Source organism: Cynocephalus volans, chromosome 5 (genome assembly GCF_027409185.1).
Source record: "Cynocephalus volans isolate mCynVol1 chromosome 5, mCynVol1.pri, whole genome shotgun sequence".
Taxonomy (NCBI): domain Eukaryota; kingdom Metazoa; phylum Chordata; class Mammalia; order Dermoptera; family Cynocephalidae; genus Cynocephalus; species Cynocephalus volans.
In genome coordinates, this window is record NC_084464.1 from 24,518,482 (window position 1) to 24,531,156 (window position 12,675).

At 39.6% G+C, this 12,675-nt stretch overlaps 1 pseudogene; it reads left to right on the top strand.

Annotated features, from left to right (window-relative positions):
- The first annotated feature begins 7,269 nt into the window (after positions 1-7,269).
- LOC134378923 (protein tyrosine phosphatase type IVA 1-like) lies at positions 7,270-11,064 on the top strand (annotated as a pseudogene).
- The last annotated feature ends 1,611 nt before the right edge of the window (positions 11,065-12,675 follow it).

Consider the following 12,675-nt stretch of genomic DNA (forward strand, 5'->3'; position numbering starts at 1 on the left):
GATAAAATTTCTTGGTATAATTGTGGACTTTATCTTTGCAGTTCTATAAGTTTTTGCTTTGTGATTTTTAGTTTCTGTTATTATCTGCATAAAGTTTAGGATTGTTATGTTCTCTTTAGGAACTGACTCCATTATCATTATAAATGGACTTTGTTTGATTCTAGTAATACTCTTTGCTCTGACATCTACTTCATCTGATATTAATATAGCCACTCCAGTTTTCTTTTGATTAATGTTAGTATGGTAAATTTTTTTCATCCTTTCTTTTAAACTTATTTGTATCTTTGTATTTAAAATGTATTTCTGGTAGGGAGCAAATAGCTGAGTTTTGCTCCTCTACTCAGTTTGACAACCTCTGCTTTCAATTCAAGTATTCTATCCTGTGAACTCAGTCGTGGTCTCCTGAGCCTCTTAGCTTCATCTCCTCAACTCAAGGAGTCCAGTAAGCCCAACCTGAATTCCCTCTCCCAGTGACATGGCCTTAAAGCTTTCCCAAAGAAGCAAGCTGGGGCAATCACAGGCCTTACCCTGTCTGTTTCTCATCAGTCAGGATCACTGTACTCTGCCACCTGATGTTCAGTGTCTTGAAAACTGTTGCTTCTTATAGTTGTTCTTTCTTTCTTTTTTTTTCTTTATAGACAGAAGGAAAAATCTAGTCCCTGTTACTCCATCTTGGCTGAAAGCTGAATTCCTCCTTCTATCCCCTTTTTTAAAGCCATGGCTATATTGGGTTTTTCTATTACTTAACCTGAATTTAATTTTAATCATTACAGAAAGTTGTTAGCAATAAATAGTTATTAAAACAGAAAAACCTGAAGAAAATATTCAGCATGCAGCATAGAGAAAATAGAAATAGAAATAGGTAGATAAGAAGAAAGTTCTGGTGTTCCAGGCCAACTATAGCCAATAAAATTGTATCGTGTATTTCTAAATAGCTAGTAAAGAGGATCTTGAATGTGTTCATCAGAAAGAAAAGATACACGTTTAGGTGATGGATCTGCTAATCTACCCCAAGTGATTCATTGTACAATATATGCATGTATTGAAACAACACACTGTATCCCACAGATATGTACAATTAAAATAAAATTTTAAAAAGAGATAAAGAAAAAGAAATACACACTCGACAAACCACAACATATTTCTTGCATGCTGTTCCTTCCTCTGGGTTTAGTTTTCTTCCTACTGATGCACTTCGCGTGTAGTTACTTCAGTGATAGAAAGTCCATGAGCTGTAAACTCCCTCAGGTGTGACTTGTTTGAAATTGTCTTTATTTCACCCTCACTCTTGAATAATAATCCAGCAAGGTAGGATTTTCCAGGTTGACAACTCTTTTCTCCCAATACTTAAAGGCATTATTCTGCTGTTTTCTGACCTCTGGTAATACTAATGAGAATTTTTCTGTTGATATAATTGTTGTTCCTTTGTAAGTCATCTACCGTTTACACTAATAGCTTTAAAATTTTTCTTTTGTCTTTACTATTCTGCTGCTTGACACTGAACTTCTGCTGTTTGCTAGTGACAATATCTGAAACTCTGGGCCTTTGATCCTTCTTGCTTCTACCACTACTTGGGAGTCAGACAGGAAATACTCTCTTGGAAAGGCCACATTTCCTGTATTACTTTGTCCCTTTTCTCCAGGGCCAGCTTCATAGTTGTGCAACCTGTGCAGTCACAAAGGACCTCACATTTTTTTATTTTTATTTTTTTAAAAAGATGACCAGTAAGGGGATCTTAACCCTTGACTTGATGTTGTCAGCACCACGCACTCCCAAGTGAGTGAACTGGCCGTCCCTATATAGGGATCCGAACCCATGGCCTTGGTGTTATCAGCACCATACTCTCCCAAGTGAGCCATGGGCTGGCCCAGGATCTCATATTTCAAAGCAGTCCAATCTTGGTTTAACCATTCTGCAATTGCCATCTTGAAATTCTCAATAATTTAAAATTTTTAAAATTTCATTTTTAATCATGGTAAAATACACACAACATAAAATTTACCATCTTATCCATTTTTAAGTGTAGAGTTCAATAGGGTTGAGTAATCCATATTGCTGTGCAACCAGTCTCTAGAACTCTTGTCATTGTACAAATCTGCAACTATCCCTGTTAAACAGCAGCTCACGTTTTCCCCTCCCCTCAGACACTGGCAACTGACATTCTACTTTTTTGACTGTATCAATTTGACTACCCTAGGTACCTCATATAAGTGGAATTACACGGTATTTGTCCCTTCATGGCTGGCTTATTTCACTTAGCATAATGTCCTCGAGGTGCATACATGCTGTAGAATGGGTCAGAATGTCCTTCCTTTTTAAGGCTGTATAATATCCCATTGTATGTATATACCACATTCTGTTGAAATTCCTTATAATTTTTGAACAAAGGTTCCCACATTTTTATTTTGCACTGGCCTTTCAAATTATGTAGCTGTTCCTGGTTTTATTTCATTACATAAGCTATAAAGGAATACAGTACAGGAGGAGAAATTAATCTATAGTGTACGCTTCATAAGACTATTTCAATAATCCAAGAGAAAAAGCACTCAGAGAGTTAAACACTGCATAGATATGCACAGCAAAACCAGTCTCCCCGCTTGATCCTTGGACCTACCTCCCTCTAACGATGTCTTTCTTTCTCAAACCACCAGGATGTGTATCTTCACCTCCCCTTGGAGAACCCCCCCTTCTACTCATTGGTATCAATCTCTCCTAGAATTTTCTTTTTATCCCTTTCCACGCTTCAACCAGTGAAATCCCTAGGTCAATCCTAACTTGCAGTAGGACATTTACAAAATTAGGCTGGACTATCAGTGAGACAGAGGGCATTTCCTAAGGCCAGTCAGGATAGATGTTGACACTCTTAGTTCCCTCTGAGATCGTTCAGTGCTTTCTGAGATCTCCCTGGTAGAATAATGTACAAATAGGCCCCCTTCTTCCTGGGTCATCTCACAGGTAACTCTTAGCTCAGGAGAGTCGTGGAGTTTCAGAAACATCACAATCAAAATCTATAAGGATGAGAAGTTTCTCTACTTAACAGTCTAGTGTGTTCAGACCGCTCCCACAGGAGGTGGCAATATACACTGTTATGCACAGAAGCAGCAGGCTGCCCTCTGCCTCCTTTCTAACTCCAAACTTTGGCCCGAGGCCCACAGCAGCCCTAGCATATATAACTTTTCAAACAACAGATCCATATGCTTCTTGGTACCCTTCCTCTGTTCACTCAAAGATCTAGACAAAGGTTTGATATAAGGGTTTTTCTGTACCTTGGGAAGATCATATTTTAAAACAGAACATTCTGACATTGCTTTTTGTACTAAAAAGTGAATCAGAATTAAAGTATTTTTCCAAAGCCATTCCCAGGGGCAAGAGGATGGGATGCTGTAGGGGTTGGGGTTGTGTGTGTGTGTTGGGGGTGATGCTGGTCACAACATGTGTTTAGATGACGAGCATGTGAAATTGAATTGAACGACAAAATAATCCTTAGAGAAAGATCTGTTAGGTGGTTGGAACTCTAAGAATAATAAAGAGGTCAGAACTCATCATAAGGGCCGGCTCGTGGCTCACTCGGGAGAGTGTGGTGCTGATAACACCAAGGCTGCGGGTTCAGATCCCATATAGGGATGGCCGGTTAGCTCACTGGGTGAGCGTGGTGCTAACAACACCATATCAAGGGTTAAGATCTCCTTACTGGTCATCTTTAAAAAATATATATATATATATATTTGCAGGATCTTTAACAGCCAGGTCAAAAGCACTAGCTGAAATCTTGAAGTTAAAACTATGTTTTTATTACGGTGAGTTCTTTTTTTTTTTTTTTTAAAGATGACCGGTAAGGGGATCTTAACCCTTGATTTGGTGTTGTCAGCATCATGCTCACCCAATGAGCTAACCAGCCATCCCTATATGGGATCCGAACCCGGGGCCTTGGTGTTATCAGCACCGCACTCTCCCGAGTGAGCCACGGCCGGCCCGATCCTGCAAATATTTTAAAGACAATTTGGTTCATTTAATCGATTGTCTAGACCTGAGCTGATCAGCATGGTGGCTTTGGGGCATGTAAAATGTGCTCTAAGTGTAAAATTCACACTCGATTTTGAAGACAGTATAAAAAATGGTAAATATTAATAATAATACATTTTGTACATATTGGGTTGAATAATATACTATTAAAATTAATTTTACCTGTTTGGTTTGTTTTTAACTCCATGGGGCTACTAGAACATTTAAAATCACACATGTGGCTTGCTTTTGTGTCTCACATTACATTTCTATTAGATTGCACTGGTCTAGAACTCATTTAGTTTTTGATACAAAGTAGCCATTTATTCTCATACCCAAGATTCACGCCATTTTTCACACTTCCTGACTTGGTCTCAGAAGCGAGTTGTTTGCAGTAGGTGATCCTAGTCTATCTCTCAACAATTTTGCCTCAACCTCTCTACAGATTGTCTCCTACACATACTTCAGGTGAAGGCAGAATGCTTTTATTTCTTTGAGGAAAATAATTTCCTTCCCCCAACCAAGTTGGTGGTCCAACTATTTTTTTTTTCCCTTTTAAACTAAAGTTTAGGGTAGAATAAGGAGTGAATTGTCAAATTTGGCAGTGAGTCTATCAACTACACTAAAAATAAGTAAATGACTTAAATTCTCTAATGTCTTCCTAAGTGCTCTGGCCAGAGCAGAAATGAAGGGAGAGATGACTTCAGTAAAAGCAGAATTTCAACCAGACTGTTCTTAATAAGGCAGCTAATTTGTAGTCTGATGAAAGGCCTAGAAAATGTTACGTTCAGTGGACTTGGGAGAGACTTATTTAATAGATATAAAATTGTTTTCACTGCTGGAAGCTTAAGGGCAGAGAGAAGGGAGACAGAGGGGAGATAAAGGGAGAGACAAGAGGCTTAAGAAAAATATATTCTGTAGGATTTTATTAATTCTGTATGTTAAAAATATACTATGTGTATTAGTTTTTCAATCCCTTAACAAAAGGTTTCCAATTTTGGTAGTCGGTTAATAAATGAACAGTAAGTGTAATTTTATAATATTTTGAATATTTTAAAATTAATTTGGTGTTGTCTTGGGCAAAAAAATGTCCAAAAGACTATATAGCTAGGTTATTTATATTTTAATTATATTTAATGAAGTTCAAGTGTTAATATTATAATTTGAGCTTATAGATTAGTATATTCTGTCATGTCCAAAAATATTGGATTCACGCTTTTCTAAGTCTTATTGTTTAAACAGAAAAATCTTTTTTAGAGTTTTTATATATATTTTTTTAAGTTTGATGTTTCTAAGAAGTTACTGTTCTGTTAATGTTTTTCCAAGCTGATTTAGAAACTTTGGAAGCATCTTAAATTTTTTGAATAAATACATTTTTTTCCTTGTATGCTATAGAATAATCTGATACTCCTTTAAAATATAAGTATTGGGTAACAGAACTAACATCTTCAAGGAAACTGTTCTTCTTGAGTAGTTACTTTATTGTGTCTGGGAGCAGTCATGGATTTTTCTGGATATTATCCAGATGTCTTTACCAGTGTTTAACGTTATAACAGGAGTCAAGTCTTTTTTTCCACTGTAATTTCAGCTCTTGAATGTACTCCAGAATAAATGTAGTGTTCAGTTTGTCGATGCAATGGAGAACATTGGTCACATGCCTCCCCACACCTCCTGAGGGTTAATATTAGGAATTATAAGTAAACAAAATACAGGAGCCTGTTTTCTGACCTCACACATGGCCTACTTGAGAGAACCTGAAATAACCACTGAGTAAAAAATAATGTTATATTTATTTTCATGCTCCTAAAGTTGACTGTTATAATGGCATTTCCCTACCAGGTAAATTCACTGCCTTCTTTAGAATAAAAGCCCAGATGAAATCCTCCTTACTTCAATCAGCTTCATGCGTCTTTAACACTGAATCAGCCTTACAGTTGTGGCTGTTATTATAATAGCAATTTGACCTCAGCTTTAATATCATCTTCATATCTAACTGTGCCATAGCTGATCTTGTAGTAGCTGTACGTGCTGAGGGCTGCTTTCTGCGGGTACCTCCGACGTTCTGGCCACTGGAGAGTGCATGTTCCACCCACACAAAGGCTGAGCCAGAAGTGCCAGAGAATGACCCCCAGAAATACCCACAGCCACAGTCAAATGGGGGGCTGACAGAATGTCACTGTTTTCTCGTCCCTTCATCTGATTCACTTTGAGGCATGATCTACCCCAGCATTTTACAAACTTTATCATCTGGGGATCCTGTTAAACATTCGTATTCTGGGTGAGGCAGAGGCAGCACTTCAGGGAGCTCGCCACTGTCACAGGCTGGATCTGGGGCTGCCCAAGCCACTGTCCTGCTCTCCTGTGCAGGCTCCTCTAATCCCATTGTATCGTTTTTTTTAAATTTATTCATTTATTTGGCGGCTGGCCGGTATGGGGATCCAAACCCGTGACCTTGGTGTTATAAGGCTGCGCTCTAACTGTTTTATAGAAATTATATTAAACCACTTCAACATTTAAATCAGGATAACTTAATATCTAAACTATACAACAAAGTAAAATTTAACATGTTAATATGGATTTTTATTTTTGTATGTTGACTTAATAGTAAGCAACAGAGTGGTTAAACTCATACCATCTAAATTTCTTTATAGCCTTCCATATTAAACTATTAAAAAGTAAAAGAAATTTTTTTGATTGAGTGAATTTAGGATAGATCTTTGGAGGAGGATGATGATGATGATGATTCACGTTGAGTAGCAGGTGCTACACTGTCTTCCAGGATTCCCCAGTGGGATGAAGCTCCATTTGCCCTCAGTGGTAACTTACTTGATTATTCTCCTTTGGTTGGTTTTCTTCCCTCCCATGTCACTCGCATTTCTATTCCCTTACCAGTGTTTCCTACTTGCATGTGAGTTCTTATTTCAGGGTTCTTTTGGGGAAACCCAAACCAAGACACGTGCCTATCTATCTGTCTGTCTGTCTGTTTATTTGTATATCTATCCAGAACACAGCAACACAATGCAGCCTCTTAAAGAATCCAGCCAAATGAAGAGCTGGAAGAGAAAAGATGAAGACACCCGGGAGTGGGTGCAGAGACAAAGCCGATGACTACTGACTAAACTGACTTCTTTCTTCCTCCTTATGTAATTGTTGAAAGGATTTGATGTTGTGGAGCTCTAGTGAAAGAGGACACTAGGCAGTTAGTTATGGCTTCTTAAGTGGTGCCATCTCCAGAAGTCCAGAGGGGATAGCATTCTACCAGGAGAGATGGGCAAGGACTTTATGCCTGATTCCATTATTCAGGACAGGCTGTTGGGAAGGTTGGCCAACAGGGCCATGGAGAGAAGGTAGGCCAAAAGTTAGTCTTGGAAAGAACTGAAATCACACTTCCCTGGGCTCATGGGCCAGGCCTATAAAAGAGAGGAAAATTAGAGATTGGGCTTTGCAGATGGTCACCCAGGATTTCTTAGTGACTTTGCGCAGCCTGTACAGTATGTGCTACTTATCTTGTGGGAATGTAATTGGGAGCAAAGCTCAGAACTTCCTCAACTCAAATCCCAACACTGCTACTTCCTGGTGATGCTGCCTTAGCATGTTATTCAAGCTCTTTAAGCATCAATCTTTCCATTTATAAAGTGGGGACAATAATGCCTAATCATGGGATTGTGATAAAAATTAAATGAGGTATTTGTGTACAAAGTGCATCTGTTACTGTAACTGGAGGATAAGAGGGCTGTCCTGATATTGTAGGTATTCCCAAGAATGCTGGGGAAATGGTGGGTGGTCCTTTTATTTAACTCCAGTATTTTGTACACACAAACACACACACACACACACACACACACTACACACCCACACAAACACATGTGTTTATTATCATATGTATAGAAAGCCACGTGAGCAATAATGCCCCGATTATCACATTAACCCCAGCTTTGACAGCCAAAAAACCCTCTTACTGTTCTTAGCTATGCATGAAATCACCCTGTGAAATCTTTCATTGAGTAAAGCAACCATCTGTTCTTGGTGGAACTCAAAAGGGAAAATTTATTTGAAGTTCCCACTTCCCCTTCTTATTAAAAGCATTGCAACTCCTACTAAAATAGTTCCTGCCAAGGGCACTTTTGGTTTCTTAAGTTCATTTGCCTGAGAATGAGCACTCAGAGTTCTCTCAGTGAAGGCTCAGTGTTGGCAATGTCCTACCTTAGCTAGAAGTCTGGGGGCTGAGAAAAAAGGCAGAATCACTTTGTTTTTGCCATTAAGACCCACTGATCACACGCAATGGTCTCACCTGCTATGGCTTTTCTCTAGTCCCGACAAGTTGATATTTTGGAATGCCAAAGAAAGGTCATCTCTTAGAACTGTGCAAAAAAGAACCAGTCATTATAGTAAGACATTTGATTCTGATAGTTCTTTCATCTAGGTCCTTTGAAAGTAACTTCCCTTCTTTAACTGACATCTGCCCTGGCCTCTTCATGGGCCAAAGAAGGTGGGTGCTGATGGAAATCACAGATGTGGCTAAAACTCCCCAGCAGCAGTCTGGGAAGAGGTCATTTGGCCCCTTTCCAGTAAAAGGTGGCACTTGGTCTACAGAGTGGCCTCTACTTTTCAAGAGGGTTTGAATCATGGGGTAAAAGCTGTCACTTGGCATTTTGATTTCTGTAGAGCCAACTATGAGCTACCTGAAAGCGGCATTTTTGAAATAAGCCTGTAATCATAGGTGTCATAGGTATGCGAGACAAGGTCTCTACCCCTTCAGTGGTGTGAGCCACTGTTGTTTCCAGTTACATTTCATCATACCGTGAAATAGATATCATACACACACTTTATCTCACACATGCTTCAACGTGTGTGGGTGTGGGAGTGTGTAGAAATCAGACAGAGAAGAATAAAGAATTTATGCTAATGTCTAAGTAAAGGAATAGTTATTAGTAAAATTAATAGATTCCTGTCTACCCTACAGTACTATTTTGAAGGATAATCATTTTTTAATTAATACACTGGACTTGACGGTGACTCTCATTTGTGTTGAAACACGATATGTTCATCTTCCCTCCCTCTTCCTCCCACCTAAGAAAAATAAAAGAGATGCAGCTCACATATACTTGTGAAATTCAAACACACTTTTAAGACTCAACAGGCAGCGATTCTAACCCGAAGGGTTCATATCAAAACCACTGATCACAGTAATCTAAATAGATCTTAATTAACAGAGGCTCAACCATTCCCTGCCTGGGGGGAATTGCCCAAGTTTCAAAGTGCAGACTTGACATTCATAAACCATGCAAAAAACATAGATCAAATAGAGAGACGCTGGGATATTACTGAGAGCTCCAACAATGTCACCAGAAACAAAGACATTGCATCTGACAACCGTGAGATTTAACACCACTGACCTATACAGAAGATTACAGTACTGCCACTTATTCTCCCACACGTACAGGGGTTCTGTGGGAAGACCACCTAGGGGTACACAGGTGCATTTTCTCCACACATGCCCCTTATTTCAAGGGTCATATTTGTAGCTCCCCTAGGAAAGAATCAAAGGTGAAAGGTGGGTGGCCTAGACTGTCGTTTGCGCTGGGGAGGACAGAGAGCAGCTGCACACATCACTGAGACGGGCTGCTGCCAGGAGGGGCAGTGATAATGTCATCAGATCCTGCAGATCAGGAACAACAGAACACCCTCCCATCGATTGGTGGCCACTGGGGTAGCTACAGTGGGTTTGATTGAAATTATTATTTAAAATTTTTTAAATTTTGTTAATATGCATGTAACAGAAAATTTACCATCTTGACCATTTTTTTGGTGTGTAGTTCAGTAGTGTTAAGTACACTCACACTGCTGTGGTACCAATCTCCAGAACTCTCTTCATCGTGCCAAACTGAAACTCCGCACCCATTAAACAACTCCAGATTCCTCTCTCCCAGCCCCTGGCCACCATCATTCCCCTTTCTGTGAGTTTGACTGCTGTAGGTCCCTCCTACAAGTGGAGTCATACAGTATTTGTTCCTTTGTGACTGGCTTGTTTCACTTAGCATAACATCTTCACGGTACATCCATATTGTAGTAAGTGTCAGAATTTCCTTCCCTTCAAGGCTGCAGCCCGAGGAGCCGAGACGGCGCCGAGGCCTGTTGTTGCACAATTTTCTAACAATATGAATTTGAAGTTTTCGTATGTCTTCTTTTGTTGCCGGTTGTCAAAACGCTGCCGCCGCTCCTGCCGCCGCCGCCGCTTGTGTCGCCACCGCCGCTTGCGTCGCCGCCGCCTGGGGACCGGCTGTGTGACTAGGCCACAATCGGCAGTGAGTAAACATGTTCCTCAGGTCTGCGGTGTCTTGGTCGCACATTTATGGCGTTCTGAGGGCAGTGGACATTACTGCCGGGCACGGCACGACCTTGGTGCAGACAAGTGAACGGCAGAAGTTCATTACTGCTCCACCAAGGAGCCCCCGTAAGAGGAGTCAACCTGCACACGGAAGCGCTGAAGTGACATCCGCAGAGCGTTTTACTAGAGTTCTGACCTGGACGGGCTCCTGTGGAAGTCACATACAAGAACGTGAGATTTCTTATTCCGCACAATCTAACCAATGTGACCTGACACACATTTACAGAGGAACTTAAGAAGTGTGGAGTTAGCACAACAGTCAGAGTACGTGACGCAACGTACGACACGACTCTTGTGGAGGAAGAAGGCGTCCCTGTCCTCGACTGGCCATGTGATGACGGCGCACCACCGTCCAACCAGGTTGTTGACGGCTGGTTAAGTCTCGTGCAAATTAAGTTTCGTGAAGAACCTGGTTGTCCTATTGCTGTTCATGGTGTTGCCGGCCTCGGGAGAGCTCCGGTGCTTGTTGCCCCAGCGTTAATTGAGGGTGGAATGAAATACGAAGATGCAGTACAATTCACAAGACAAAAGCGGCCTGGAGCTTCTAACAGCAGCGGCTTTTCTACTTGGAGAAGTATCGCCCTAAAATGCGGCTGCGCTTCAAAGACTCCAGTGGTCGTAGAAATAACTGTTGCATTCAATAAAACTGGGGTGCCTGACACTGTTGCTTTGGAAGTGGACCTGAGGCGGGACCTAATTTGTCATGCATACTAGCCAACTTGCTGGCGTGGTGAATAAGTCTAATGAAACTTCCATAGGAGTAATGAAAAGCAGTTTTACCAGGCCACAAGCTTGACAGAATTGTAGCCTGTGTTTGGGTTATGATCAAACTATTTGGATACTTAGCAAAAGATTCTTGCTGCTTAGCATTTAAAATGTGCTTATCATTTTGTAGCAATTGACCTTTCCTGAAATCATGTGGTATTGACTTATATTTTCTTGAAATCTGTTCCCATGCCAGAATCTTATCAATACACAAGAAATTACAAAAGATTAGGTGCCAAAATACCCAGCACAATACTTGTATATTTTTAGTATCATACAGAACTAAAATCCCAGGAAGGATGAACACTCTACACCTTATGTGGTTTATTCCTTCAGTCATTTCAAACATTGCAAGTAGGGCCTGTATGGTTATTTGCCTGCTCACTTTATGTTTACCTCTCCTGCATTCATACCAGTATACGTCAGGTTGCACAACCATCGATTTTTTTTTTAAAACCAAGTCTTACAGTGATTATTTAATGTCTTTCTAATAAATCTCATTTTGTGTTGTTAGGAAAAACCTCCATTTTGAAAATCTACATTGTACAGAAGCACATGTCTTTAATGTCTCCAGACAAAAAAGCCTTACAGTTAATTTAATGTTTGCACTCTGAGGTGCAACTTAACAGGGAGGGCCTGGAAAAAGAACGGGAGGGGGCTATTAAATATTTTTAGTAAAATGTTGCCTTTGTCTTGTGCAGAACATGTAGAATATGCTCTTTAATTTAGTAAATATTTTTTTAAAAGGTAGAGATGCTTTGTTATTGGAGCTAAAACAATTCTTAATCATAAAATTCTTGAAATTCTTTTTCCCCCCGTACTTATCAGAAGTTGTTTATCAACTTATGTTTGTTTGAAGTGTTTTTCTCCCCTTTTCTTCCCAACCTCTCTTTCAAAAAAAGAAGTGAGTTTCTGCTAATGAATTCAGCAGATATCTAATACTTTATATGCCTTTTGAGCTGTGTAACTTAATATTTGGATACTTGATAATTTGTTTTATTATGTAATTGATAAAATGGTGATGTGTATTAATGTTAGTTCAACCATATATTTATACTGTCTGGGAATGTGTGGTGATAGTTCTATGGGGAGAAATAATTTGTCAGTGTTCACCAGCTTGTAAAAACTTAGTGCGAGAGCTTAAACATCTAAATAAAGAAAGAAATGCATTTATCAAAAAAAAAAAAAGAAAGAAAGAAAAAGAAAATTGTGCAACAACATATGATAGAAGGTACTCTGGTTTCGTAACTGAACATAGCTAGTTTGAATCCCAACTCTGTCACCAGCTGTCTGGTAATAGTGGTCAAGTTTTTTTTTAAATCCTCTTGGCTACGGTTTCCTTACCTGTAAATGGGGATAATAATAATATCTACTTAACTTAGTTGTGAAAAGCTAAGTGAATAATGTCTGTAAAATACTTAGCTTGGCGTGGATAACAAATGTTAGTTCCCTTAATTCTGATGAAGCAAGAGAAGAATGTGATCTTGAAAAACAGAAACATGTTTTCGAAAGACATTTAT